Source organism: Rutidosis leptorrhynchoides, chromosome 11 (genome assembly GCF_046630445.1).
Source record: "Rutidosis leptorrhynchoides isolate AG116_Rl617_1_P2 chromosome 11, CSIRO_AGI_Rlap_v1, whole genome shotgun sequence".
Classification (NCBI taxonomy): domain Eukaryota; kingdom Viridiplantae; phylum Streptophyta; class Magnoliopsida; order Asterales; family Asteraceae; genus Rutidosis; species Rutidosis leptorrhynchoides.
Genome location: NC_092343.1, coordinates 409,801,239 through 409,808,288, shown reverse-complemented (window position 1 = coordinate 409,808,288; position 7,050 = coordinate 409,801,239).

The following is a 7,050-nucleotide window of genomic DNA, read 5'->3' as shown; positions in this document are numbered from 1 at the left end:
TGCATTAATTTCTATCATAACACTAAAAGCTTTTCTAGGAATGAATTCCTATAAAAGGATCGAATAACCTAAAGTCTATTAAAATTTTTATGAACGAAAACCGATCCCTGGCAGCGGCGCCAAAAAGTTGATGCGTTGAAACAGTACCTTTATTTATGAACGGATTTGAGTTATTTTGTTACACGAATTGATTTATTGTATATATAGTATTTTAATGAATTTAGGTTGGTTTCAAACATATATAGGCAACTAGTCCTATCCGTGTAGTTTAGTTTGTTGGTAAATCCGGTTCGTTCCACAGGGAGACAGTGTTCAAATTAATTTTTTAATAGTCTTTGAGGTTAAACTTATTTAAAGGGGGTTTTGGATTAGGAATTTATAATACTACATAATAATAATAATAAAATATAACTTAATCCTAATTTAATTGAACTACTTATTAATTTATACGAATACATTATTTATAATTATTAACTTAAAAGTGAATTAATTGAAAGTATACTAATAAGTTTATTACTAAATGATAATTAATAAAATAATAACTTTTAATAAAACTAATTAATTAGAATTTTGTTTTGAGCAATTATAAATTTATTTAAATTAACTAAATAACATATTTTAATTAAATTAATATAAATTAATAGGAATTATAATAATTAACTAATTATAAACTAATTACTAATTATAAATTATTATCTTAAATAATAGTTATAAATTAATAACTTAAATATAATAATAAAATATTTAAAACCCCAGATTTTAACCTAATTGCTACAGTACTCATATTAATACTTACGCGTTTCGCGTAATGATATACGCGTTCCGCGTGTGTGTTAAAACGTACGCGTATCGTGTGATGTATACACGATCCGCGTATGATATAATCGATGTGACAAAACAGTAATGTTTAAACTGAATTATAATGTTGTATAATTTTTTTGTTTTACTGAATAAATATACGTAAATAATAATAATAATAATTAGCAATATATAAATGGGAGTGTTTGCTTAAATGTGTCACCTCTAGATTCATGGATTGTTTTAAGTTTAAGCTCGTATTAAAATGTTTAGTATAAAACTTATATTTTCCTTTCGAATAAATATAAAGTTTTAGCTAACTAAATTAAATCTAATTTTTATTGGATTATATTTAGATAGTTACTAATCCTTAAGTATTTAAATTGAGACCCAACCAAGTTTTGACCTTCGCCAAAACCCAAATCATAACGGTTTCCCTTTTTACAACTTCACTATTATATGACTAGTGATATTACCCAAACCACCGAACTTTACTTTTAATTTAGTGTTAGTAAATTAGTTATAAGTTCGTCTAGATCACTTTTAATGTTGAAGCTTAATTTATAAAAATAAAAATAACTTTCGTTATTTTAATCTAACAAATTAAGTGACAGGGGTTAAATATCCAAATACATAATAATGGTTCTTTTAATTAGGCTCAATGTTAAAAATACTAGAGTTACATTTTAATTTTTACAAATGATAACAATCCATTTCACTAGGGGCTCTACATCTAAGCAAACACTAGGGAAATTAGCTACTCATTATACTAGGGTAAACATGAAAATATAAATCTACAAACATAATAATAACGATAAAAATTGATAACGATAATTTTAATAAGATATACTTACGAAAGTCTTCACTCTCATTTACTTTAAACGGTAGAAAATTACAATAACAATACCCCTTTAGCGTGTACAATAATACCCTTAATCACGAACAATACACCCTTAAAACTGAAACTATCCTAATTATTGAATTTTGGAAATTAAAATTAATACAGAGTAATTGAAAGAAAAATAAACAGAATAAAAGGTTGTGTGGAATTTTTGAGTTGTATGAATTCTCTACTGTCTTGTGTCTGTCTGTAATGTGTAAGTAGTACTCCGTATAATAAGAGTCTGAGATTGAAGTAGTAGGTAAATTTTGAGCTGTTAATTCCTTTTCTTCTGTAAAGCTGAAAAGTAAGTTATATTAAACACAAAAGCAGCCGTCCCATTTGCATTTGGAATCTGGATCTGGACAGGAGATTACGCGTTTCGCGTAGACACTCACACGATACGCGTAAGACTTAAATACTACGCGTTTCGCGTAAACCTTCACACGTTTCGCGTAAGAGTAGTCGACAGTTTTACTATTTTTATTTTTTTCGTTTGTTCTCTGTTGATCCCGTGTTTATGTATATCGACTTGGAAATTTTCATTTGAACTCTTCTCTTCGATCATCTTGAACTTGCAATTCGGGTAAACATTATCTTGATATATATTTGGTTTAAATCCGTCGTTTTATCGTTGTTTTATCAAACTTCAAGCTCGCGTTTACTTTTGTCGTTTTTCTCGTGAATTATGCATTTGAATGTCTTCGTTTCGGTAAATGCTGATGAAATATAAATGATATTGCGTCAAAATATATGTATGTTTAAAGCAATATCATATGTTATTTGAGTTTATGACACGTTGGTTTGCGTGTATTAAAACGAATGGGGTAATTATCATTATAACGTTAAAGTTTAGTTACCAGGGTGCTCTGTTACGTAGAGTCTATTGATAAACTTTTGATAAAATCTTGTAGTCTATCTTTATATATATTTATGACTCGAGCAATTAAACCTATAACTCACCAACATTCGTGTTGACTTTTTAGCATGTTTTATTCTCAGATCCTTAGACTGCTTCCGCTGTGATGTGCTTGTTGCCTGCATGGAGTCTCTCATGCTTTGTATAAAGTTTATTGCATTCGAAATAAAACTGCGTTGTGTAATAAATAATTTGACTGTGATGTCAAACTGTATGATAAAAACTTATGTATTTTGGGGATTTGCTTATACCTAAGCACTCACCCACATGTTTATAATTTTCTATGTTTAGAAAGTCACTTATTTTAATGAATGCAATATTTTATCAGAACGTATCATATAGAGGTCAAAACCTCACTGTGGAATCAATGATTAACGTGCCGCGTCAATAGCGATTTTGACGGGTCGTTACAGCCACAAAATAATTTTACTAAACGCAATAAAATACATTAAAAATCGAACCCCGGCGCGAAGCGAGGGTTCAATAACTAGTTATAATGAAAAAGGAAAATGCTCGTTAAGAAATAAATTAATGCAAAAATTAGTGGTACATGGAGTAGTTACTTTTTAAGAGGTGGTTGATTTTAATTGAAGTACAAATAGTCGTTGCATGTCCTAAGAGTTGTAATTAGCATTTTTCTAATTATAACTAGTGAAAGGACTCGTGAAACTACGAGTTTGTTTAAACGGTAAAGTTGAATGATATGTTTTAGTTATTAAGTAAATATAAATGCTAAAGTAGTTTTGTTTAGATTATGTTGGCAATTAGTCACCATCTTCAGATGTAAATAAATAGATAATTTAATATTCTAAACAACTCTAAAAAAATATATTCTCGAATCAACACCTTTTGTACGTAGACGCTTACAAACAAATGTAATCGAGAGAAGTTGAAGATATCTTTTACAAAATAAGTGCATGATTGATGATAACAACAAAAATTGTCATATACACCTTCCTCATATGCTTGTTAAAAATAAAACAAATATTGTTTTAGTGTATAATTCAATGTTAATGCTATACTGGACGCAAATATAATGACTATGATTTAAGAAAGTTTGAAAATGAAATAACACAATTGACATTGAAATGTATTATTTTAAAATAAAAATTTACAAACAAACTTTTCATGTTACAAATAGTAGTATTTGAGATTTTGAGGTACGAAACTTTTATGAATTAGAATAAAGTGGAGTATGATGTAAGTGGTATTTATATAGCCATTGTGAGACGTGGTAGGTTTGATATGGAACAAAATTGACCTTCGATTCTAAAATATTGTTTAGGAATTGTGCATAATTACAGGAGTTGTTGTGGAAATACTTGTTGATAGTTATCATAATTTGACTATAATTCAAAATCTAGGGAAGATTTATAGTTATTTGATGTTATTTAAATTTGAAAGTGATATTTATAACTACTTGTAGTCTAGATAGTTATAATTGGAATAAATATTTACGTGATCCGATTTTTTGTATCAATATAAATTTATAAAATATAAATATGGGTATACATCAATATTAATTAACAATTGATTTAATAAAAATATAATTTTAATATCGGCCATTTCATTTAGTGAACATCTCATTTATTGATAATATCATAGTGTAAACATGTTCTTAAATTTCGATGATGGGATAATTGACCAAAATTGATTGTATTCATATTCCTAAGATATAATTCATTCTTAAATTGTGAAGAATTAATTCTAGTTTAATTAAGATTAATGACATCATCGTAATGACCCGCCTTTTTCCGTTAATTTATTTTAACGCCCGTCTTTTTTTTTTAATATCTTTCGTTATCTAAATTCGTACCTTTCGTTAACTAACGTTCTTAATATTCCCGTTATTGGATTATAACATTTTCCGTTTACTCTAGCGTGTTTAAAATAATTCGTTCGGTAAATTCACGCACCCGCTTTTAAACTTGAGGGACTAATAGTGTCAAGTGGCCAAAGTGGTGACTAGGTCAACTAGTCAACCACTTCACCTCCTCCATTCATTTCATTTATTTTTCTCTTTTTCATTTTCTTTCATATAATACTTCCATTTTTTGCATCTTTTTCATCTTCAACAAAGATTCATCATCTATTTCACATCTAGGAAGCTTACAACAAATCCGATTGCATATTTGGGATCCTCTCTTCGTCCTCTACATTTTGATACTAACTTCATCACTTTTGGGTAACTTTCTAAAAACTTTAGATTTCTTTAAATTCGTTTTATAGACTTGAAATGGTGTTAATTAGTGTCTATGGCTCATTGTGATGTCGTATATGTAATTTGTATGCTCAATCTCGTTATTTTGAGTAACTAGCATGAACACTTGAAATAGGTTTGCCAAATCCTTGATTTTAGTTGATTAAATGATGTTATATGTTAAAGTTCATGTGTTAATTGTGCTACTAGTATCATTAGCTTCGATTTGGCATGTTGGATGACTTAAAAAAACTTCCTTAACATGATTATTGAATTTGTGATTCTTAGTTAGGGTTTAGTAGCTTTGAATGTGATTTTTAATGCATTAAAAGCCTTGAAATGTTGTTTGTAAGTGTTTAGTAGTATTGTATGCGTAATTACCTACGAAACGGCGTATTATATGTGTGTATTAAGTTCCCGAATCATCTTATGCGTTTTATGAACTTGAAACTTTGATAACGAGCTTTAAATGATCATTCGACGAGAAATAGGTTATTGTAAATGATGTTTTTGTTTGATGAAAAGTGTTTAGTTGTATTCCTCATTAAATTACCTTTCCAACGATATAAGATACTTGTTTTGGATGTTTACGGTTTATGATTTATGTGTATTTGAAGTTTGATTCATGCATACCACAAGTTGCAGCAAACAGCTGCTGGAAAACCACACTTCGCGATCGCGAAGTCAGAAAGGGAGGGGGGCTCGCGATCGCGAGATTCTCCCTGACCAAAGCCATTTTGTGATTTTTGCAATTTCGTTCCCGCTTACTCACAACTCCGTTTAACATGAAATTTTGCCAACATGCTTATCTATGACTACGTTTTTATGTGTGATGGTCGAAAACCCGACCCGACCCCGTTGACTTTGACCAAGTTTGACTTTTAGTCAAACTTAACCAAATACGTATGCAATCGTTCTAACATGATTTTATACTTAATACTTGCATGAAACTTGACAACGTGATTCACATGCTATATTAATCGAGTCGTAATGAGCCATATGACTAATTGAACACATTTCAACTGACCTTGTGTCGTAACCGGTAATTGATACAACTTATTTGTTTAGGTCGAGGCTAAGCAACATTCATTGCACATCATTTAAATTACAAGTACTTTGACATGCAACTACGGTGAGATCATAGTCCCACCTTTTCAACAACTTTTACTCTTTAAATTATGGGATGAGAAACATATACGTATCATACTTTTATGCTTTGAACACAAGTACGAAAACAAACATTCCACGTAGGGTTAGAACAAAAAGGCCTCAATTCAATTATCATTAGTTACACTTGCAGGGTGTAAATGTGAACTTATGTTGTGTGGATCTATACGGGCTTGACAAGCCCTCATTCGGACGGTTCGCTACTGTAACACCCCAGCTTAACATGACCACAATATTGTCCGCTTTGCCCGCAGGCGCACGGCTTTTTCTTGGCGACCACACACGAGAAGCACTTTCCCAGGAGGTCACCCATCCTAGTAGTGCTCTCGCCCGAGTACGCTTAACCACAATGTACTCGCACTTCTACTCAGCCTGTGATCCCAAAACTCGTTGTGTCATTTAAGCGTGAGTATTACCTTATAATCCCATGATCACTCATGTTCGTGGGCGATGTGGGATTTGCCTAGGGTGTTACATTCACCCCCCCTTAGGGACTCATCGTCCTCGATGAGGTTTGCCCCACCACCCCCAACGGCACATGAGTAGCTCTGATACCATTCTGTAACACCCCAGCTTAACATGACCACAATATTGTCCGCTTTGCCCGCAGGCGCACGGCTTTTTCTTGGCGACCACACACGAGAAGCACTTTCCCAGGAGTTCACCCATCCTAGTAGTGCTCTCGCCCGAGCACGCTTAACCACAATGTACTCGCACTTCTACTCAGCCTGTGATCCCAAAACGCGTTGTGTCATTTAAGCGTGAGTATTACCTTATAATCCCATGATCACTCATGTTCGTGGGCGATGTGGGATTTGCCTAGGGTGTTACAGCTACCGTTAGCGGATGAAATATATTTTCGAGTATATAGTGTAGGTTCTAACACTATGATAACGGGGTTCGTAAACATTTAAGTTTTGATAATTGGGTGCTCCACAAACGTACAACAACTTTGGAATGCAAACGATTTGGATAATCAACTATACAAAATCTTGTGGTTCAAAACAACGTTTACAAATACACCTATGATTTCACCAACGTTTTTCGTTGAAAGTTTTCTATATGTTTCTCAGGTTCATACTTGGC